Consider the following 24,433-nt stretch of genomic DNA (forward strand, 5'->3'; position numbering starts at 1 on the left):
TGGGTTAGGTCTTTTTGGACCGTTGTGCATGCCTTTTGTGCATGCCAGGGTTTCAGAAAGTTAACGTGATAAATCTGTTCTTGTTTTCTGCATCCTGGCTGCCGCACCTTGTAGGTTATTTCCCCCATGGGTTCAACCACCTCATAAGGCCCCTGCTATTGGGCCAGAAGCTTGCTTTCTGCCGTGGGTACCAACACCATAACCCAATCCCCTGGTTGGAACGGTCGCACTTTTGCCTGGAGATTGTAATGGGTTCGCTGGGCCTCCTGTGCCTTCTCCAAATGTTCCTGTACAATAGGGGTAACCCGGGCTATCCGGTCTCACATCTGCATTACATGCTCGATTATATTTCTCCCCCTCATTGGGTTCCTCTTCCCAGATCTCTTTGGCAATATCTAGTATGGCATGGGGGTGACGCTCGTATAATAACTCGAAAGGGGAAAAGCTAGTTGAGGCCTGAGGTACCTCCCGGATAGAGGAGCTACGGTAGGGTAGTAGGGTGTCCCAATCCTTCCCGTCCCGACTTACCACCTTCCTTATCATAGCCTTGAGGGTTCGATTAAACCTTTCTACCAACCCATCAGTCTGCGGATGGTAGACCGAAGTTCTCAGGGTATGTATATGGAGCAGTGTACAGAGGTCCTTCATTAGCTTTGACATAAATGGGATTCCTTGGTTAGTTAATATCTCCCTCGGTAGCCGCATTCGGGCAAAGATCCCCACCAGCTCTTTGGCTATAGTTTTAGAAGCCGTGTTCCGCAGGGGGACGGCTTCTGGGTAGCGAGTAGCATAGTCCAAAACAACAAGTATATATTGGTGGCCCCGAGCCGTCTTCTCCAGGGGTCCCACTAGGTCCATGGCTATTCGCTCGAAGGGGACCTCTATGATGGGAAGGGGTACTAAAGGTGCCCTCAAGTGGGGACAGGGACTGTGCAGCTGACACTCCGGGCAGGAAGCACAGTACCTCCGCACTTCATGTACTCCGGGCCAGAAGAACCGTCGTAGGACTCGTGCCAGGGTCTTCTCTACCCCCAAATGCCCCCCAAAAAGATGACTATGAGCAAGACTTAATACAGCGTTCTGGTGTTTCTGAGGTACTAGGATCTGCTGTACCTTCTGCCCCTGTACTGGTGCAACCCGGAATAAGAGATCCTTCTTCATTATGAAGTAGGGTCCTGGTCCCTGGGTTTTCCCTTCCACAGGGACTCCATCTATTTCAGTCACCTCCTTCCTAATGTTGTCCTACCTTGGGTCTTCTGCCTGGTCCCGTCCAAAATTTCCTCTCCCGGGGCTAATCTGCCCAAGATCTAGGGGCCCAGTCTCTGTTGCCTCTACTGGTTCAGAAGCATTAGGGTGGGGGGGTCAGACTCAGCTGCTTCTCCCACCTGCATGGCCTCCTTTTCAGCTGCGCGGGTCCGCCTACCTACAAGAGCGATCCTCTGGCTTTGGGTGAGTATTTGGGTTCTCAAGGCCTCAGCTGCCCTTCTTTCCCTTTTTGTCTTTCTACCCTGTCTGGGAGTGGAGAATAAATCTGGGGATATTTCAGAGAAGATTAGGGGTTGACAGTCTGCTGTGGATGCCTCACCAATTTTAGGGTCCCCATCTTTCTCCAATCCCCCTACTGGGAGTAAGTTTCCAAACCCTGGGAAGTCCCTCCCTATGAGTACCGGGTATGGGAGTTTAGGGACTACACCTGCTGCTATCTCAGTAGTGTTCCCTTGGATCTCGATTTTTACTGGGATGGTGGGGTAGTAACTAACTGTCCCATGGACACACATTATCCCCGTATGTTTAGCCTGCAGCTGCCGACTACGCTTCACAAGTTTCCCTGAGATAAGCGTGATAGCACTCCCCGAATCAACCAGTGCCGGGGTCCCTACCCCATTTAGTTTCACTGGTCTGGTATACATATGTGGGGTTAGTGAGACCCCCACAGGGTGGATTAGGGAGCATGGATCTGCCCAGTTCCCCAGGTTACGCTGCATAGGCTCCTAAGCATTGGGACACTATATACATAACATCTGTATGGAGCCCTAGGCGTTCCCCGGTCTCTTGGTTTGGGCAGCCCAACATCACGATCCTCTTCTCCCTCAGTGTTCTGACACTTTGTGGCCTCTGATGGGCCTTCAGCCTCTCTCTTTTTTCCACTTGGGCCCTCCTGGTGGCCCAGTCACCCGAACTTTAGGGCTTGGTGCTGCTAGTTTAACCCGGGGTGCCTCTTCCTTAACTGGTCGGGTCAGTTCCCTCGCTGTCCTTCGCCTCTCTACCAGGGAGACAACCTCGTCATAGGTAGAGGGTTCATTCTGGCTTACCCAGGCACGAAGGTCTGGTGGTAGTCCCCTCATGTATCGGTCGATGACCAGAACCGCTAGTATCTCTTCCGGACTCTGGGACTCTGTTTGCAACCACTTTCGTGTGAGATGGATGAGGTCATACAATTGGGACCGCGGAGTTTTGTCTTCCTGGTACCGCCAACAGTGATACTGCTGGGCCCACACTACTGTCATTACCCCAAATCTGGCCAGGATCTCTGCTTTCAGCTGGGGGTAGTCTGCCGCAGCCTCTGCAGGCAGATCATGGTAGGCCTTCTGGGCCTCCCCACACAGGAATGGGGCAAGGATGCCAGACCACTGATCTCGAGGCCAGGCCTCCCGCAGGGCTGTCCTCTCAAAGACCAGAAGGTATGCCTCAACATCATCCTCCCGTGTCATTTTCTGCAGCCAATGGCTGGCCCGTATGAGCCACGTACCATCATGACCGCAATTCAGCTCTGTAAGGGATTTTACTTGGTTTACCAGTTCCCGCAACATAGCTCGGTCTTGAGCAGCCTGGTCCATCAGCAGGCGATTAGTCTCTTGCTGCAGCCGCACTGCCTCCTGTTGGGCGGCTGCCTGGACACGGGTAGCCTCCTGCTGGGCCGCCATAGCTTGTATCAGTGCCCGCACTATGTCATCCATTGTGGTGAAAAAAATAAACCCTCTTTTTTTTTTTAAATCACCCTCCTTCTTCCGCCGCGCTGTGCACCCCAAGATCCCACTCCTAACCCCAGTGTGACAAAGTTCCTCCTCTATCTTGGCTTATTGGCAGATTTTCTTACCTCAGATTCACCATGTGGGTTGGGGAACAGCCCAGAAACCTTGCCCTCTGGAAGAACCCACAGTCCAGGTTAATTGGGAGGTTTGGGGGGAACCCGGGCCCACCCTCTACTCCGGGTTCCAGCCCAGGGCCCTGTGGACTGCAGCTGTCTATAGTGCCTCCTGTAACAGCTGCATCTCCCTGGGCTACTTCCCCAGGGCCTCCTCCAAACACCTTCCTTATTCTCACCACAGGACCTTCCTCCTGGTGTCTGATAACGCTTGTGCTCCTCACTCCTCCAGCAGCACACCCTCTCACTCTCAGCTCCTTGCGCCTCTTGCTCCCAGCTCCTCACACTCGCACCACAAACTGAAGGGAGCTCCTTTTAAAACCCAGGTGCCCTGATTAGCCTGCCTTAATTGATTCTAGCAGCTTCTTCTTAATTGGCTCCAGGTGTCCTAATTAGCCTGCCAGGTTCCTGATTACTCTAGTGCAGCCCCTGCTCTGGTCACTCAGGGAACAGAAAACTACTCATCCAGTGACCAGTATATTTGCCCTCTACCAGACTCCTGTACCCCACTGGAATTTTTAAATAAATTACCAAAGTAATTGAAACTGGCATGATTATATTGTGTTATTTTGACAAATAAAATATGCAGAATTTTAAAATCTTGAACACAGAATTAATTTTTTGGCACAGAATTCCCCCAGGAGTAATCATGGAAATGATTTTTAATGCAGGAACAGTGGATGACATCACAATATGTAGCAACCTGCTACAAGACAAGGAATAGACGCTGATGACAATTGACAAAGAGGTATCAGACTCCAAACAGTATGTTTTCCCTTCCTGGGTGAACTGTACATACTCTAATATCCTGTCTGATGTATCTTTTTACATATTTTATGTTAAAAATTCAATAAAAAACAAACATTACAGTGCAAGTTACCAAACAGATGATAAAACTATCATGAAATACAAGTGATATAGAAGGCAATAAAAAGAGAAGAAACAAAAAGGGAAAAACAGGGAGGGGAGAGGACACAAGAAAGGGAAGTTACTTACCCTTTGTAACTGGAGTTCTTTAAGATGTGTGATCCTTATCTGTATTCCACTGCAGGTAAGCACGCACTCCACATGCTTAAGATCAGAGATTACTAGCAAGTAGTGTTCACTGGTCCACACCTGTGTAGTTGTTCCCATCATAGTCCATATCAAAAGTAAAAGGGGTGCTGCAGACCCATAAGTCTCCAGTTCCTCTTCTTATGGTGATTCAGAGAAAAATCTGAAGCAGAGGGGAAAGAGGATGAGTAGTGGAATAGATAGTGATCATATATCTTGATGAACTCCAGTTACAAAAGGTAAGTAACTGCTCTTCCCTTCAAGGGCTGGTGCCTATGTATGTTCCACTAGAAATACAGAGATAAGGAGAGTGAAAAGGTGCAGGTGGTATAGCAGCTTGCAGAACTGTTGTCCCAAAGGATGCAAAGGTGAAGGAAAGTTGGACCAACGTATAATGTCTTGTGAATATGTGGATGGAATTCAACACTGCTGATGGCAAATGTCAAGCAGAGATACTTCTTGGAGTGATTTTGCTGAGGCTGCCTGTGCTCTCTGAGTGAGCCCATACCCCACGTGGGGAAAGATGATGTGCCAGTTCATAAAAGGACGACACAGCCAGAGATCCACTTGGAGATCCTCTGGGAGGAAAGTTTGTCCTCGAACTCATGTATGCCAGAAACAGCCCTAGATGACCGATTTGTTCTGTTCTCTGTAAGTAAAAGGATGAACCTTGTTTCATGTCAAGGAAATAAAGTCTCCTTTCTATACTAGAGGTTGGGGTTTGGGAAAGAACACAGTTAAGTGGATACTCTGGTTTATGTAAAATTGCAAAACTACCTTAGGGGTGAATTTCAGGTATAGACATAGTGAGATCTTGTCTTTATAAAGTATAGCGTTAGGAGGGTCTGCCATTAGGGCCCCTAGCTCATGTACGCATCTGGCTGAGGTGATGGCAACAAGGCAACCTTCATAAATGAGTGAAACATCAAACAGGTAGTGCTAGGTGTTCAAAATGTAACTTGGTAAGTAATCAGAGCACTAAATTAAGGTCTCATTGACAGGCTGGGTTTATTACTGGTGGGTAAATTCTAATTAAACCCTATAAGGATGTGGAGGTGACTGGGTGAGTAAAGACAGCTATCTGATGGAAGGTGACATGCACTGATTGCAGCCAGGTGAACAAGTACTGAGCTAAGAGAAAGGCCTGACTTCTTGAGGGTAAAGGGGTAATCCAGGATATCAGATTACTTGGGAGAGGTGGAAGTGATCGACCCAGATAGAGAAGGGCTTCCATATTTCAAGGTAACGTTTTTGATTTTTTTGTTTGTTTTTTGAGTCCTTCCTATTACTAGTAAGGACAGCTTACGTGTCCTGGGAACTGGAACATTCTAGATCAGATGCTCATCCAAATACCAAACCATGAGGTGAAGAGCTTCTGAGTTGGGATGTCTGATCTTGCCAGTCTCTTGAGTCAAGAGGTCTGGGAAGGAGGAAATGCTGATGGGCAGTCGGGCTGACATGCAGAATTGGAAACCAGAACTGCCAGGGCCACGTGGACACGATGAAAGTGACTTTTGCGCTGTCATTTTGAATGTTCCATAATACTCAAGGAAACAGTAAATTAAGGAGGAAAGACACAGTTTAGGCAGTCCGCCCAAGGAAGCAGATGAGCATCGCTGCTAGAGAATTGGCCAAGAGCTCCCCTGGAACAGTATATGATGCACTTCCTATTTTTCTGACAGGCAAACAGGTCTCAGGTAGAGATTCCCCAACTGAGAAAAGATGCTGTTCAACACTGAACTGTGCAATTCCCACTTGTGGTCCATGACAAAATGCCTGCTAAAGCTGTCTGCCAGTGAATTCTGGGTTGCTGGGAGGTATGCTGCTGATAGGGTGATGTGATTCTTGATACACCAGTTCCATAGATTGATCACTTCTACACAGAAGGTAATGGATCTCACTCCTCCCTGTTTATGTACAATACAGCTGAGATATTGTCTGACATTATGAGAATGTGGTGAGATTGGATTAATGATAAGAATGCCCTTCATGCTTCCTAGATGGCTCCAAGTTCCAGGAGGTTTACGTTGACCCCTGTTTCGCAGGGCATCCAAGTGCCCTCTGCCATATGATCATCCATGTGAGCCACCCATCCTAACAAAGAGGCATCTCAGATTATCCTTCTGTCAGATGCGGCTGATAGGAAAGGAATGCCCATGCACACTTGTGCCAGACCCTTCCACTAGGTCAGAAGATCCTTATCTGATGGGGATTGTCACTCCAGAGTTTATGCTAGGTTTACTCAGTATATATACCAATGGTCACCAACCCGTCAATCGCGATTGACTAGTTGATCCTGGAGCCTCTACCAGTTGATCGTGATTTCCGGGCCGCTAAAAGTTGCCTCTGACCGAATGGCCCTGAGTCCCTCCGAGCTCACCCGAGTGTTCCTCCAGGCAAATCAGTCAAGGAGCCAAGCTCAATCTGGTGCAGTGGGGCTCAATGGGAGCAGCGGGGATGGTGCGGGTGCAGCATGCGGAGCAGCCTCCCACCCAGAGGCCGCACCCTGAGGAGAGACGTGCCAGCAGCCAGCTGCTTCCGGGAGCGGCATGGGGCCACGGCAGGGAAGCAGCCTGCCTGAGCCCCGCTGCACCGCTGACCAGGAGCCACCTGTGGTAAGCACCTCCCAGCCAGAGTCTGCACCTCACGCTCCCTCCCATACCCCAACACTCTGTCTGGAGCTCCCTCCTGCACCAAACTGTCTCCCAGAGCCCAAACCTTCACCCTCCTCTGCACCCCAAGACTCTGCACCAGCCTGAAGCCTCCTCCTGCACCCAAACTCTCTTCCAGAGCTTGCACCCTTCACTCCTGCACCCCAACCTTCTGCCCCAGGTTCAACCAATGCACACCCCACAGTTGAGAATGTTACACTGATTTGTGACAATCCCTGAAGGATAAACAACAAATGACACTAATAAAAAGTAAAATTCATGAAATGTTCAGTGGATTCTATGAGATTAGGTGCAGTGTGACCATATGACCCCTGCACCTAAACTCCCTCCCAGAGCCTGCACCCTCTCCTTCACCCCAACCTCCTGAGGGGTGGGGAAGAGCGAGTGACAGAGAGAGGGGAGAATGGAGTGAATGTGGCAGGGCCTCAAGGAAGGGGCAGGGTAGATCCTGGGTTCAAAAAGTGATCTTGTGAAAAAGAGGTTGGAGACCACCAATATATACTGTTCAAAGCCAAGCCTGCAGGCAGCAGAGGTGGAATCTAGCAAATATCATTCTATACTTGACATTATGTGACCCAAGAGGGAAAGGCATATCCAGATTGATGTCCAATGGTTGTGCATAACTTGATCTATCAGTCTGTCCGTATGGAATCTGTCCACAGGGAGAGAAACCTTAGCCCTATTAAGTCTATAATGTGGGTCACAGTCAGAATAGACTTCTCTATGTTCACGGAGACTCCCAGAAATGCTAGGAGAAGGAGCTGCAATGAGCTCAACGCTATGACTTTTGCACATGTCATCTCTGTAAGAAGCCAGTCATCTAGATACATGAAGATGGTGGAACTGTCCCATCTGAAGTATGGAGCTACTTCAGAAAATGTTAGTGAAGACTCTGGGTGGAAGTTGCAAGGTCGAATGGAAGTACCCTGTATTGATAGTGATTTTCTGTGGAAAAATTGAAAAGTAGGTGTCTTTCATATTGAAAGCTGTGAACCATATGTTCTTCTAGAGATGGTATAATCTGTACCAACAAAACCATGCAGTATTTTATCTTGCGAATAAGGATATTGAGTTGTTTCAGGATGAGACCTGGTCTCAACCCTCCTGTCCAGAGGTCTAGAAAATATTTGGAGCAAAACCCTTTTCCTTTATGTTGAAAGGGTACCCACTCTATTGCTTCCCAGTGTAGGAAGGATTCCACCTCATGAAGGAAGATCTCCTTGTGAGAGAGGACTCTAAAGAGGGAAGGGGAGAGAAACTCAATTGTGTATCCAGAGTGGATAACATCCAACATCCATCTGTTACTGCCCTCCAATCGTGGGGACATCATGTCAGGTGTCCACCAAAGTGGATCTGCGAATCAGGTGGAGATGGCATCAAAACTAGATTGGATGCTTGAGAGCTGCAAGCCCTTTAAAGCATCTTTTGGTCAGAGGCGGAGGTTGGGTAGCTGCAGCAGAGGCAGATGGGGCAGTGTATCTGAATTTTTGTACCCTCTGCCTTTTTGTGATGTGGCTTGTAAGAGCATTGGTAGTAGAACTGCTGTAAGGACTTCAGCCTGTAAGGTTGTTTATAGTACTTCCTCTTCAGGGCTGGTGTGTATATATGGCCAGTGAGCGGAAAATTTCCCTGGAGTCCATTAGCAAATACAAAGGCTAGTTTGTCTTCTGGTGAAAAGGCAGATTTCATCAAAGGGCAAGTCCTGCAGTGTGTCCTATATCTCCCTGGGAAGCCCTGAAGAGCGTAGCCAAGATTCCTAGGACATCACTATAGCTCTCGACATGGACTCTAAAGCAGCATCAATAGAGTAAACAGCAGCTTGTAGCAGGGTTCTTGCCACCAATATGACTTCAAGGAAGATAGGGCCTGATTTCAAGCCCTTATCAGTGGACAACTTCTCTTTAAAGTCCATGAACTTGGAGTAGTTTTTAAAAGTAATCATTTTGGAAGGGGGGCCACATAGTAGGAGATTCTAAATTGAAGGCTGGTGGAAGCAAATTACTCCTAGGGGAATTATGCACCACTGTGCATAATTCATATCTGGCGCAGAATTTTTTCACACCTGCAGAAAATATATTCCATCAAAGTGCTGCAGTTCTGCCTGTCACCCACCAGAGGCTGCTGTGGCACCAGAACACCCAGCTGCCAGCACCCAGTTAGATGTCATCACAGCACCCAGCCATGGAACCAGGTTAGGACAGACAGAGTGGGGCAACCAGGGATGCTGGTGAAATCACATACTAGGGTACCGAAGGGGGGGGGGGGAGGGCAGATGGACTGGGGCATGGGCTCAGGAGCTATTTGGGTGACAGCTATTTGAGCCAGGGGCTGAATGGGACCACCTGGGGATGGCGGTTGCAGGGATACCCAGGGACGGGGGCAGATGTGCCTGACTGAACGGGAGAGGTTTGGGGTCAGCAACGGTCTGCATGGGGGAGGCTCCCCAACTCCCTAACAATCCCTCCACCCACCAAAAACCACCCGTTCCATATTTCTCCCACCCACACCCAACAACCCTCCAGGTTCACTCTCAGGGTCCTTCCCTCTCCCTCAGCTCCTCCGTTACCCATGACTCCCCCAAGCCTTTGTACTGCTTCTGAAGGGTGAAGAAAAATACATTTTTGTATTGTAGTATAAATGAATTACTCAAAATTATGTATTAATATGCCTAGTAAGGAATCTATTTGTTAAAAATACATTACCTGTATCTTTTGGGGGGGCGGGGTGTCTGTATTGTTACAGTCATACTTGCTAATGGGTATTTTGAAATAAATTACCAACATAATTGAAATTGGCATGTTTATATTGTGTTATTTAGACAAATAAAATATGCAGAATTTTAAAATATTGTGTGCAGAATTTTTAATTTTTTGGTGCAGAATTCCCTCAGAAGTAGTAAATACCTTTCTCCCCAAGAGGTATAAAACCTGGCCTGTTATTGTCTGGATGTTTCTATGGCTGCCTGGATGAATAGGAACCTTGGGGCATGGTGAAAGAACAAGATGTCTGCTCCCTTAGCCAGGACCAAGTACCACTTTTCCATCCTCTAAGGGATACAGGCAGAAGTGGCTATACATACCATACAGTTCTTGCCAGTTCCCATATAGCCTTGTTGACTGGGAGTACTATTTGGCTAGACCCATATAGGTTGTAGGATGTCCAAGAGCCTGTGTTGCAAGTCCCATGACTATTCTAAGGGATTTGGATTTCTTCTCCTATACCCTAAATTAGTTATTGGAACTGTTTATGGTAATCTGAAGGAGAAAGCCAGGCTGAACAATCACCTGATGACATGTCAGTACTGGAGGTACAAGTGGATCAAATTTGACTTCCTCCATAGGTTCAGGAGGCTCCCGGGTTGATCACTTAGGGGAGAGTGATAGGATTCCCTTTGGGATTGCATAGACTCAGGCTTTTGTGCATACACATCATGTGGCCCCCAGTGAGCCCAACATGAAGTGTCAAAAGTAGGTTACCTTGGGTAGCATTGGTCCTGAAGGGGGAGGAGGGGTTCCCACTTGTATGGAGAAGGCTGGAAACAGGCTTGAACCTCTGTCTAGACTGAACTCTTAGTGGAGGGGGAAGATGGATCCACTGGAACATCAGATCTCCAGAAGATGAAAAGGTTGGATCCGGTTCCATTGGCGTTGCCATCAGGACTCATATTGGGAAGCTGCTGCCACTGAATGGAACGGGAGATGAGCTTCTCCCTGGGATTAGAATCTCACTGGTGAGGGTCGGTGCAGACAACAAGGGGATTTGTGAGTCTGGGAGGATGAAGATATCCTCTGAGGTGGTGTCGAATGTTGGAGCCTTAGAAGCTGAATCTCGTTGCCCTGTGCCATTGGAGTCAGCGTAAAGAAACTTTTGGTAGTCAGTGGTTTCTTCCACTGTGGATGTGGCAGTATTGCCAGTGATGGAGCCTCCATCTGCATGGTTATTGTTGGTACCAAAGATTGGCAGTCCTTCGGCTCTTGGTGCTTTGTTTTATTTAGTACTGAGGTTGGTGCTGATTATGCAAAGAATGGCTGAAAGAGCCTTGTTCTTCTGCACCTTTTGATCATAGTCACAAAACCTAGGAGGATCTCAGTCCTTGAATCCAGAGCGCGAAGACTCACTTGACTTGGATGGGGGAGAGACCTTCTCTTAGAAGATCTAGGAGGGGGATCAACTCTTATGTTTACAAGAGTGCCTCTTACTTTCATGAGAATACAGAGTTTAAGGGCCCTTCACTAGAACCATGCCCATTCCTGAGTCAGACATCAAACTATGAGGTGCACTCCTCGATGTCTCAGGCTCAAATATGAGGCATCTCACCAAACTGTATCTGACTGAGGCCTCATTAGGTGCTTCCAAAGTCTGAGTTCTCACGCCTGTCACATTCAGCTGGGAAAGAAGCAGCAAATACTGCACTTAGGCTATAACTACGCTAGACACCTTACAGGGGCACAGCTGTACCTCTGCAGCTGCGCTTCTGTGAGGTCTCTCGTGTAGCTGCTCTATGCTGATGGGAGAGAGCTCTCCTGTTGGCATAATTAACCACCCCCAATGAGTGGCAGTAGCTATGTCGGCAGGAGCGCTTTTACCCACTGACATAAGTGCCGGTATAGACAGCACTATGTCGGTCTGGGGGGGGGGGGGGGGAGGGTGTTTCATACCCCCTGAGCAACTTAAGTTTTAACGACAAAAGTGCTACTGAAGACATAGCCTTAGTGGAGATATGCGTTTCTCAAAGACAGTAGAGGCAGCAGTGGTGGTTGTCGCTGACAAAAAGGAGCAAGAGATGCAACTCTTAAACCCTGGAAGGCAGAGGATAATCAATATCCTGCCCCAAGGAATCAGAGAATTTCCCAGGGTGGGGATTTAACTAAGCACTGGTCTACACTGAAAAGACACATTGGTGTAGCTATGTCTCTAAGAAGTCTGAATCACCCACACCCTGAGAGAGATAGTTAAATGTAGACAGCACTTCCATCACCCCAGCTACCGCCTCAGGGAGGTGGTTTGCCTACAGTGATGAGAGAAGCCCTCCTATTGCTGTAGTGTCTACGCTGAAGTGCTACTGCAGTGCGGCTGTAACATTTTAAGTGTACACATAGCCTAAATAAACTAAACACATAAAACTTTTAAACATTTACAAGAAAAACACTGAAGAGGATCAGCTCTGGACACGAGAGGATTCCAACTTAAGCCATGAGGCAGTAAGAAGGAATTGGAAAGGTGCTGGTCTGCACCACTCCTTATACCTGGGGTATGAAGCATGAGGGAAACAACTGCACTGGCGTGGACCAACTGATACTACTTGTTAGAAAAATCTTGTGTCAGACCCATTGAGCACATATTTACCCGCTGTAGAATACACATAGGGATCAGCACTCGAAGTCACCCACCAACTTATTTCACCATTTCTATAAAGTCTGTCCCTATGTCAGTGAACTGATCTATATCATTTTTATTACAGAAGGACATCCTCTCCATTTCAGACACTGCAGATATAGCTGTACACCATTCTTCAATCACTTGCCTGGATTTTGATTTCTAATACTAAAGTGTAAGTCTCTAAGCCACTATCAGAGCTCTGTACAGCTACAGTTTCTTGGAAAAATAAAGATTCCAAGTGTTCTCTACTAACCAGAAAATAGCACGTTCACCTTTAAGCACAATGTCAGATGGCATATAAAAGTTAATTTTACTCCTGACTTCCCAGAATCAAATACACCTCTACCCTGATATAACGCTGTCCTCGGGAGCCAAAAAAGTCTTACTGCGTTATGGGTGAAACCGCGTTATAACAAACTTGCTTTGATCCGCCGGAGTGCGCAGCCCCGCTCGCCCGGAGCACTGCTTTACCGTGTTATATCAGGTTACGTTATATCAGGGTAGAGGTGTATTGGGGCAACTCCATATCACATGAATCAAATGCTACCTCATTTCCTGACAATGCCAGTATTTATCAATCTAACAGTTCCTAATTTAAATAATTTATATTGCATCCTATATATATTCCAGATAGTATTATCCAATACAAGATATACTTCTCTTGACTTAATGTCTCAATTAGTTTAACAGAAAACTGTTTCAATATTTGGTAATGGCTAAATCTTTATACCAGCGAGATCTTAATGTAGTATCTAGTTCAAATTTCTTTGACAAAAATGCATATAGCATTGCTAATGGTCTACAGAGGCTAAGCAGGGTTCTGACAAAACAGGGATTTTGGGGAATTTGAAGCAGTAATACTTTGACAGTTCTTGTGTATTCTATCATGCCAATAAAGCAATTTGAACTGAAATTGACCTGAATTGCAACACCTCTTGTCCCCTACTCTATCTTTCTGCCTCCCTGCACAAAGTTTTTCAGTTTTCTTTATTTCTTGTACAATCACACTTGGCAATGCTTCATAAATTTGTATTCTTCCTGTATGAGCATGGAGTGTGGTCTCTCAACTCACCCTCTTGGATTCCCATTCAGAACCCACAAATTCCCCCAACATGCTTCCCAACTCCACCACACATGGCCACATAGCTTCACCAATAATCATATTAAAGCAGGATTGGTAGCACCAGCTTATTAAGATTGCCCCACACTTCCCATTAAAAAGACCTGGTTTTCAATTACTTATAATTTTGCCAAACATTAAACATTTGGATAGAAGTTTTCTATGTCACGTGTCTGCCTTTGTTAGAATTGAAAACTTCAGCCAAAACAGTTCAGCCATTTGAGAATAGGATTAAGAAAAAACACATTGTTTTACCCATGTTAAATTCTGATGACTTTCTTTAAGAAGCTCTACCACAGGGGTGGGCAAACTACGGCCCCACAGGCCGCATTTGGCCCCTCAGGGCTTTGGATCCGGCCCACGGGATTGCCCCACATGGCGCCGCGGGCCCCACACCACTCTCAGCGGCGGCCTACCCGACATCCCTGAGTCCCCCGGGCCCTTGCCTCCAGGAACTGCCCCCCCGCAGCTCCCATTGGCCAAGAATGGGGAACCGTGGCCAATGGGAGCTTCAGGGGAGGTACCTGGAGGCACGGCAAGTGCAGCACAAGCGGAGCCCTTCGCCCGCCCTCCCCCCCGCCCCCAGGGGCCACAGCACTTCTTGGAGTGGCACGGGGCTGGGGACAAGGCAGATGTGCAGGGAGCCTGCCCTGGCCCCAGTGCATGCTGCTGCCACCCTGGAGCCCAAACCCCTCCTGCCCCCCAACTCCCTGCACTGTGCACCCCTCGTGCATCCCAACCCCCTGCCCTGAGCCCCTGCCGTACCCCACACCTGTGCACCCCAACCCCCAGCCCTGAGCCTCCTGCCACACCCCTCCTGCACCCCAACTCCCTGCCCTGAGCCCCCCCTCACACACTCCAACTCCCTGCCGAGTCCCCTGCTGCACCCCTGTGCACCCCAACCCCGTCCTGAGCCCCCTGCTACACCCTGTATCCCTCCTGTACCCCTGCCATGAGCCCCCTCCTGCATTCTGCACTCCAACCCCCTGCCCTGAATCCCCCCAAAGATCCCACACCTGTCTACCCCAATCCCTTGCCCTGAGCCCCTTCCTGCACCCCACACCGGAACTCCCTGCCCCAGCCCTGCATACAATTTCCCCACCCAGATGTGGCCCTCGGCCCAAAAAGTTTGCCCACCCCTGCTCTACCACACCCCTGCTTTGTGTCAGGGATGTGTATTTTATTGTCCCCATAAAACGATACCCAAATTTGGCATAGTAATAACCCTCTAAATGAGTTGCAGTTGCCTCTTATTCAGTAGCAATTTGCTAGAGCTTCACAGTTGAATTTCCTAAAGATTCTGTCCACACTGAGCATGCTCCAGCCCAGGGCTCAACAGCAATTTCCCAGCAATTACAGCTCTGGGCTTCTGCAGATTGGGCCAGACACCAGAAATGAGAGCAGGAAGCATCTCTCCCCTGTGCTAACTCCAACTGCCTGACAACTGCAGAGGGGATAAGAGGGCGACTAGCTAGACAAGGAGATGGGGAGGGAGCGGCTGAGATCAGATGAGGAGCCAAAGGCAAGACTGGAACTATCTGGAGCAAGGAGGAAGTGAGTGGAAACCAATGGGGACATATAATTTAAGTGGGGGAAGAGGCAACTAGAGGCCAGGGTGGGGAAAGACTGGATGAAGACCCTGGAAGTGGGGAACAAGGACTGGCTAAGCAAGGATACTAGGGGGAAACTGGATAGGAAATCTGAATGGATAAGATTAGAATTTGTGTTGCAGACTGGGACTGGGCTGAGAAGTCTGAGGATCAGAGACTGACTGATTAGGCAATGAGAACGCAACCAGAACAGAGAGCTAGGTGTGTGGAAGAGACTGGACTGGGATACATTGGAAGGATTGAACCAGGAGGGGTCAAGCTTGAGGGGAACAGACAGAAAGGTCTGTGGCCACTACAGTACACTTCCTTTCACAACCCAAGATTCCTGAATCTCCTCATCTTTCAGCAAATATCTGTGAAACCCACTGGGGCAAAGTGTCCCATGCCCCTCTACTGCTAGTCCACATAAGAGGACAACAACCTCTTATTGCTATCAGTTATTCCATTAGCACAAGGGGCAAAGGTTGGTGTGGTGGCCGTAAACGTTCCAGCCCTGCTGGTGAAACACATGTCTGTCAAAATGATGCCACCTAAGTTCCCTCTAAGCTGCGTGGCTGTGCAGCAAGCTATAAGTGGCCATGCAGGTGTGCAGCTACAGGGGCCTGGAGAGGAGAGAGGTAAGGAGTGGGTGGGGAGTGGGGAGAGGAGCAAGTTGAGGCGTGCAACGCTGCTGCCGGCAGGGGATAGGCACCTCTCTCCCAGAGCTGCTGCTGATGGGAAGGGGGGGGCGGGAAGGGAGTCCTCTGGCCCCAGCCCAAGGGGAGCCCACCCCCCCAGACAGAGCCCTCACCCCCCCACATCCCAACCCTCTGCCTCATCTCCCCACACCCAAATCACCCCTGCTGAGCCCCAACGACCTTCCCCTGGACCCCCTGCAGAGTCCCATTGCGCCTGCACCCGGAACCCCCAATGAGCCCCTGTGCATCCACATCTCCCACTGAGCCACCTGCACCTAGATTGCCCTACACAGAAACCTCTCACACCACACCAGGATCACCCTGACACTTGGATCCTCCTGGGCTGAGCCTGCCCACCCACACCTGGCGCAGAGGGGCAGGAACCCGGAGTGTTTCTGGACCAGGTCCGGCCCATGCACTGTGTCAGGGTTGGGTGCAGCCTCACTGTCGAGTCCCTGTACCAGGGGAGGTGGGGGCTTCAGAGTTATCTCTCACCTCAGTGCAGCCAGTGACCTGTGTTCCACACTGCCATGCTGGAGCCACATTTATTTATTGACAAATAAAATTTGCAGAATTTTAAAATATTGTGTGAATAATTTTTTTTGGCACAGAATTTTTAATTTTTTGGTGCCCAATTTCCTCAAGAGTAAAACTCCTAGCGAAGACACGACAGTTTGTAGCCTTCACATGTGTTAACAGGTTGAGGTCAAGACTATGGGAGAGCATAAGATTTACTCCAGCCTTCAACATTGTGAAGGATACAAACTGCCATGTCTCTGCTAAGATTTTACCTAGTTAGTGAACACCAGTTAACCTTTTTCCTGCACTTTTTCCCTGGTGAAGGCAAAACTACTAAGGCCTCCCAGCCCATTATTCCAATACACACATGCATAGGGTGAATAAAAATGATTTTTCCCTCCCCCAAAAAAATTAAAAGCAGGTTTATTTAAAAAAATCAGATTTTTAAATAAAGTTAAAAAATGAATTTAAACTTTATTTTCAAAGTATGACAACCTATGTTGCAGGCCTAAACTCACTATAATTTATTAAAATCATTCAAAATTCAAAAATAATATCGAGCAGCATGTTTGCTATCAATGTTTCAAAGAGAATCAAATCACTGACGTGGTGAAAGTCATTGGCTAAGCACCTGGAACCTGAGTTTGCTAAAGCACTAAACCAGCTTTTGACAGCAGTAGTCTCCTCTGCAGGTGCAGAGGGAATTTTTTTCATTTCAGTTTATTTAACTAATTCAGTTCAACTGTGACTCAAAGTCAAGAAACCAACTGATAACCGGAAAAACAAAAAAGCTTGTTTTACTCTTAACTATGAATAAATGCCTTTCTACACTACAATCTTAAGTCAACCTATGTTAGGTCAATTTACAGTCACGCGCAATAAGTACTGTGGTGGCTGATGTCCACACTACCCTCCTTCTGTCAGTGGTATGTGTCCTTACCAGGAGCACTTCCACCAACTGAAGAGAGGCAGTGTTGGGTGCTGACAGCCAGGGCTCTCAACTCTACACAGCTCTCCACCAGGCTTCTCGCCTTCCCATTCTCAGCTGTCCAACAAGACTGCCAACAGCTGATGCAAGCAATGGAGTGTCTAGACACTCCATTGGCCTAACTACACCAACAAAAGCCCTACACCTCTCATGGAGGTGGAGATACGTCAGTGTAGCAGGGCACTTAACATTGGCAGTGTAGACACTGACATAGTTAGGTCAACATAAGCTGCCTTATGTTAACCTAACTCTGTAGTATAGACCAAGCCTAAGTGTTTGATAGGATGAGACCTATCGGTTCTAAAACTCTGAAGGCCATGGTGACTGGAAACAATCAGCTCAACTCACTACCTGCAGATAATACTTCTTTTGATTAATAAATAAAGCCACTTTAAACAAAACATGTTTTGATAAACCTATTTTTCTTATGTATCCAGCAAATTTAAATACTTTAATAAAAAATGTCAACACTGTTTGTGAATTTTTAAGTGCAAATCTCTTTCCAAAAAGAACCCATTTTCTAATGTACTAAATAAATGTACATAAGCTATACAACTGATTAAATAGATATGTAGATATACTCTGGTCTCTTGGTTAGCAAAAAAAATATTACATTAAGTGAAAAGGCTATATTTAGTTACAAATCAACATGTCTTAATGGTTTCCAACCAATGAGAATCAATCCTTCTTTAGGAAAAATACAAATGCAAAACAAGACAGAAATCGGTGATTTAAAATAGCTTTTATTTAAATCAATCCACCCTCCCACTTAAGCCATCCATCTGACACCCAATCCCGTAACACACACACAGGATTCCCCACCTCTCCTCAACCTCCATAATACAAATATACAGGCCTTAGGGTTGCCAACTGTCTAATCATGCAAACCCAAAAACCCTTGCCCTGCCCCTGTCCTGCCCCTTCTCTAAAGCCCCACCCCCTGCTCACTCCATCCCCCCTCCCTCCATCACTCGCTCTCCCCTATCCTCATTCATTTTCACCAGGCTGGGGCAGAGGGTTGGGGTGCAGTCTCTGGCAGGGAGTGCAGGCTCTGGGTTGGGGCAGGAGGGAGTGCAGGATGCAGACTCTGTGAGGGAGTTTGAGTGCGGGAGGGGGTGCGGGATGGGGCAGGGGTGAAGGAGAGGGTCAGGGGGTCAGCACATGCAGAGACCCCCCCTGCCTCCACCCCCCCCCCCCCAGGGGCCACAGGGATAGTGCCAGCTTCTTCAGGGAGCAGCGCAGAGCCAAGGCAGATAAGGGAACCTGCCTTAATCCCACTGCTGCGCCAGACTTTTAGAGCCCAAAATCTCCCGGTTTGGCTGAAGTAGCCTTTGGGAAATAGAGTGTGATTCCACTCTGGTGAAACCGGGAGGGTTGGCAACCTTAACAGGCCGTCAGCTATCTCACTCCTTAATACAATACATATAGGCCTCCCAGCTTCTCCTGTCACCCCCATACACACATGTAACCCACTCAATTTCTCCACTCCTTCTCCATCCCCCATACACACAGAAGTCATCACAATACATATACTGTACACATGTGCCTTTCCCCCTACGATACACACACACACAGCACCCCCAACTTCTCCTCCCCAGATAACAACCCCAGTCACCCAACAAGTTTCTCCTCTCACCCACTTCCCAACCACCACTGCTCCCCCAAAGCTTCTCTATTCTTCCCTCTCTTCTCAACCTGCATAAGCCTTCAGCTTCTCCTGTTCTTACTTCCAATCTACAGACATCATCCCCCTCCCCCAATTCTTCTCACCCACACAGGCATCCCAGCTGTCCCTTCTATTCTCAATATTTAAACAAGCCTCCTCTCTCCCCTCCCCAGGACAATACAGACCTCCTAGCATCACCCTGAAAAACATTCGTGTCTCCCAGATCTTCTCCTTGTCCCCAAGACACACTGACCTACCAACCAACTCCTCTAACCACCCAGTACACAGGCAGACTAGCCTGCCTGCCACCATAAACCTCAATCCACCAGAAGTAGACCCACCTGCTTGGCTGCAACCTGACCACCTCCCTGCTTCCTCCCCAAAAAGCGCACACACAGGCCCATACCACCACCTCTTGCCACCCACAGAATACATGCCTTGCTTTCCTGCCACCTAGCCATCTAACCCCAGAAATAAAAACACGTGCCTGCCTGAATTCCTACTACCTCCGGCCCCCCAATACACACAAAGACCTGTCTCACAACCCCCCTAATACAAACAGGCCAGCCTGCCTACCTACCAGAATTCCCCCCCCCCCCCCCCCAACTCTTCCTCCCATGGAAGAGTTACACAGGCCTGTTACTTCACACACCCCAATTCACACAAAGGCCTGCCTGCCTGCCACCTTTCCACCCCCATATACACAGAAGCCTGCCTGTCACCTGCCTTTCCTCACCTCATACAACAGAAGCCTGCCTGTAGGGTGAATTAATTTAAGTCACTGATTTAAATCATTATGTAAATCACCAAGTAGAAACCCTAAATTTAAATAAATTTTAATCAACCTTTTCATTTGTACTTCAGTAAGTTTCTAAAGAAAGGTGCATTCTCATTGGTTGACATAAGCATTAATACATGTTGATTTACAACTAAATAGAGCCTTTAGACTAGATATGGTACGTCTTTTTGCTACCTAGGGAGGATACACTATAACTATATACATTTACTTAAGCAATCACCTAACTTAATATTTTCAGATTCTTATTAATTGTACATTTTTAGTATGTTAGAAAACTGTGAATGATATACTACTTATTTACTACATAATTAACTGCCTGCCCATGCAAGCTGCATTAGGATGGCAAGTAGAATTTAAATACACCAAACAGCATATAAAATGTATGCATACTAACCAAAACAAGCCCTTAATACACTACATGACCTATTGTGCCATATTTATAAAGCTTGACCTCAAAAGTTAAATTGTTTTCCTCCGATTCTTTCTTTATACAGAAAAAAACCCTTAAGTTTTTGATAGAAGCTCATGGATTCAGCATATTTATTTCATTTAAATGTTTTAAGAGATTGTAAAATTCAGGACTTAATATTTTGTATTAATTCAGATTTTATTTTAAAGAGGTTTGCTTTTAAAAAGTAAAAATAATAAAATTAAAAACAAAAATAATCCAATTTAAATAAAAACTTTGATTTTTATTCTGCCTGTCTGCCACTTTACTCCTCCTCTCTCCCAATGTCTGCCAGCCCCCTGCTCCCACCATGCACTTGCAGGTATGCCTGTCAACCTCCCAGCCATCTCACCCCCATACACTCACAGGCATTCCTACATGCCAGCCACTTTCCTCCACCCCCAAAACACTCAGAAGTCAGCCTGCCTACCAACAAGGCAGTCACTTTCCCTGCCTATAAACAGACATGCCTGCCTGCTGTCTTCCCCTTAACCCCCACCCACACATGCACAGGCCAACCAGCCTGCCTGACATTTTCCCCCTAACCCCCAGTATACACAGACCCTTATTCCTACCCTCCCACCCCCAGTATATACACAGGCTAGCAGGTGTGCCACTTTCCCCATATCTACACCCCAGTACACTTACAGGCCTAACCTGCCAGCCTCCCCCCCAATAAACATTCAGGCCTCCCTATCACATCCCCCTTCTTCCTCCCACACATACACACAGGCTCTGACTGCCTGCCACCCCCCCCCCCAAACACATACAGCCCCCATCTGCCTACCACCATCACTCCCCCCAAATACGCACATGCACAGATCCCGCCTGCTGGTCGCCACCACCCCCACTATGTTCACACATGCACAGGTGCTGCCAGCCACCACCACCACCACCTGAAATGCATGGACACACACACACAGACCCTGCCTGTAGTCACTGCCACTCCACCAAAATATGTGCACATGTACAGGCTCCGCGTTTCACCGCAACCCCGCACCCAAAATGCATGCGCTGCCCCCCCCCCCCACATTCCTCCCTCCAAAATGCACAGGCCCCATCTCCCACTGTCCCCCCTTCCACACACACACTGACACACAGGTGCCACATTCCCCCCCAATCACAGCCTCTCCTAATATGCACATGCACACACCCCCACAGGCTCCACCCCCCAACAAGCAAATGCATGCACAGACCATGCCTACACTTCCCTCACAACTCCAATGCACACACACGTGCACAGGCAACACCTGCTCCTGCTGTCCCCAAATGCACCTACACACACCTGCCTGTACTAGGCCTCCTGCCTGCCGCCCTACCCACCCGCCCAGTACAGGCGCACACAGGCCCTCCCACCTGCCGCCCTACCCGCCCCCCCAGTACAGGCACACGCAGGCTCTCCCACCTGCCCACCCATGCCATCAAAAACGCACTGACACAGGCCCTGCCCAACCCCCCATGCCCCTCCCCCCCAAAAAACAGGAACAGGCCCCAGCTGCCCCCCCCAAAAACACACATTCCAACACACAAGCGCTCCCATCTTCCCCCCAGAACACCCACAGGCTCCGCCTGCCACCTTCCCCCCTACCTCCCCAGTACACAGACATATACGCAGAGGCCACTTCCCCCCTAGCCTACAAGAACATGCACAAACAGCTCCACCTACTCCCTGGCCCTCCTGCCTGCCACCCTACCTGCCCCCAACTACAAGTGCACACAGGCCCACCCATTTGCCGCCCTACCCACACCCCAGTACTCACACACTCAGGCCCTTCTTCCCCACCCCAGTACAGGCACAGGCAGGCCCTCCCGCCCGCCCCCTCCCCCCCAGCACAGGCAGGCCCTCCCACCTACCCACCACACCCCCCCCAGTACAGACGCAGGCGGGCCTTCCCACCACCACCCCCAGTACCAACAAAGCCTTATCTCTCCTCCCCCCCCTCCCCCAGCCAAGTACAGGTGCAGGCAGACCCCGCCGCCATGCTCGCCCCCCCAGTACAAGCGCAGGCGTGCCCCCCTAGTTGCCACTCTGCCTCCCCAGTACAGGCACACACAAGCCCTCCCCCGCCCACAACTGATACCCTACACATCCACTGTATGTACACACATGCTTGCACAGGCCCCCCCCATCTACCACACTACCCCTAATATAGGAACACAGGCCCACCTGCCACCCTACCCATCCCCCAAGATATATACACCCCTATACCCCACATACACGTGTGCGCATAGAAACACCCCTCCTGTCCCTGTACTCCCGCCCAATACAGGCTTGCACAAATGCCCCCACCCTCCCAGCGCACACACGTGCAGGCCCTGTCTGCCACCCACTCATCTCCCCACTACACACACGTGCGTGCCCAGGCCCCACCTGCGCCATACACACACACACATACAGGCCCTGCCTGCCCCCTAAAACACACACACATCCGGCCCTCTTCCCCCTGCCCCTCCCACAAAGGGCACACCCCGCCTTCTACCCTTCCCCCTGCAGTACATGCGCGCATAGGCCCCGCCTGCCCGCTCCCCATAGTCCCCCCACAATGCACACTCACAGACCTGGCCTGCCCCCTTCCTCTTTCCCCTCCCACAATACACACACAGGCCCCGCCTGCCGCCTCCCCCCTTCACACACAGGCCCCGCCTGCCCTTTACCACCCCCCGTACACACGAGCTCAGCCCCACCTGCCCGTCCCCCCACACGTACAGGCCCCGCCTGCCCATCCCCTTCCCCCTACACACGCAGAGGCCCCGCCTGCCCCCCAATACGCGCAGACAGACGGCTCCTGGCGCTGCAGAGAGGCCTCCCACTCCGCAATGCCCCCTAGCCGAGTCGGGCCCTGGCCTGTACCTGGCCGCGGGCAGGGTTTGTGGCCCGCTGTCCGAGGGCCGGCCTGGCCCGGTGCGGGGTGTGGCTGGCTGGGTCTCACGCTGCGGGCGCTCCTGGCTGGCCTCCCCCCGCCGCAACAGCCGCCCGCTCGCGTAGTCCGAACGCAACCAGCAGTACCGACATGTTGGGAACCCCTCTCCCAGCGCCCGATGCTGGGCCCTCCCCCTCCCGCCGCTCACGTCAGCAGGCAAAAGGCGAGGGTGGGGGGGTGAAATGATCCGCCCCCAGCAGCCCGGCCTCGGAACCCAGCCCAGGCAGCCCAATTCTATTGGCTATCGTTTTTGTCATTCAGTTAGCCCCGCCTCTTCCTGATTCCCATTGGCCAACACGCCTGCCTGCTGCACATACGCTAAGTGGCATTGGTTAACCCCTTTGCCACTCACCAGTTGCCCCGTCCTCTCTCCGCCCGCTCAGATGGCAACAGGCGTATCCCCGAGCCTATTACTGAAAGCTATTGGCCGCGGCTGCCGTCAATCAAGTGCCTCTCCTGTCGTCCTCCTTACTTTTGCGCACTTTTTTACCCGGGCACTGCAGCCTGGACATGATTGACGGGAGTCGCTGTCAGTTAAACCCACCGCCCCTCCCCACGCAGCCTTCTTTCACGAACACCAGCCTCCTTCCAAACAGCACGTTGGTCGCCCACACTCCATAGGCTCTTGATGCTGTCAGTCCAATGACATCCCATCTCCCTTCCAGACATCACAGCGGCCTTGCTAATGGGCGGGTACATACGTAGCTGTAAGAGCCCTGGTCTCATTGGGCTGCATGCCTGCCAATCACGCCTCCGAAAGGAAGAAGCGAAGGAGACGGCGAGAGCGAAGTCGGCTTTGAAAAAGCAGGCAAGCGTTTCCTCCCAACCGCAGGCCGCTCTGCCCTGTGATTGGCTGCGCGGGGGGTGGAGCGGCTGCCCTCCTCAGCTGCAAGGGGGGGGGAGAAGGGTCGGAGAGGTGATGAGAAATGCCCGTATGTGCTCTCCCATTACATCACCGCCAGCCAATCAGCGAGCGAGGGGTTCAGCCTCCCACCGCGGGGGAAGAGGGAATGGTTTGAGGTGCTTCGCACCTCGGCGGCGGGGTACAGCCGGGAGCACAAGTGGGGGGAAGGCCAGGGCATAAGGAAGGAGGAGGGTGGGGCCCTGTGCACCCTTCTTGCGGTGCAGCCCAGCGGATCATTGACCTGCACGTTGTCCGGCAGTGCAGGACGGGGCTCTGCCCCTGTCCACCATCTCTGGGTCCCGCGCACGAGGCCTTGCTGCGGGCTGAACCCAGGGCTTTTCAAAAGCAAAAGTGAGGAGGAGGACAGGGGAGGTACTTGATTGACAGCAGCTGGTTGGTAACAACATGCAATCAGCATAGTGTCCTGAGGCACCTGCCCTTCACACCCTCATTCTTTCCATAATCCTGGTTAGCAGCTCAAGGCTACCAGAAGGTTATGTTATATTCAGGTCTCTTTCTGCAGAAGAACCCA

General features: G+C 49.8%; 1 protein-coding gene across 3 annotated transcripts in view; it reads right to left on the minus strand.

Moving 5' to 3' along the window:
• Window positions 1-23,146, minus strand: part of PPM1B (protein phosphatase, Mg2+/Mn2+ dependent 1B) — a 119,402-nt gene extending 96,256 nt beyond the window's left edge. For 2 of the 3 annotated variants that reach the window (XM_054021615.1, XM_054021614.1), the window contains exon 1: window positions 22,928-23,146. The gene's annotated coding sequence lies outside the window, so the exon portion shown is untranslated. The remainder of the gene's footprint in view (window positions 1-22,927) is intronic. The other variant, XM_054021616.1, reaches the window with a different exon arrangement.
• Between the last annotated feature and the right edge of the window lie 1,287 nt (window positions 23,147-24,433).

This window comes from Malaclemys terrapin, chromosome 3 (assembly GCF_027887155.1).
Source record: "Malaclemys terrapin pileata isolate rMalTer1 chromosome 3, rMalTer1.hap1, whole genome shotgun sequence".
NCBI lineage: Eukaryota > Metazoa > Chordata > Testudines > Emydidae > Malaclemys > Malaclemys terrapin.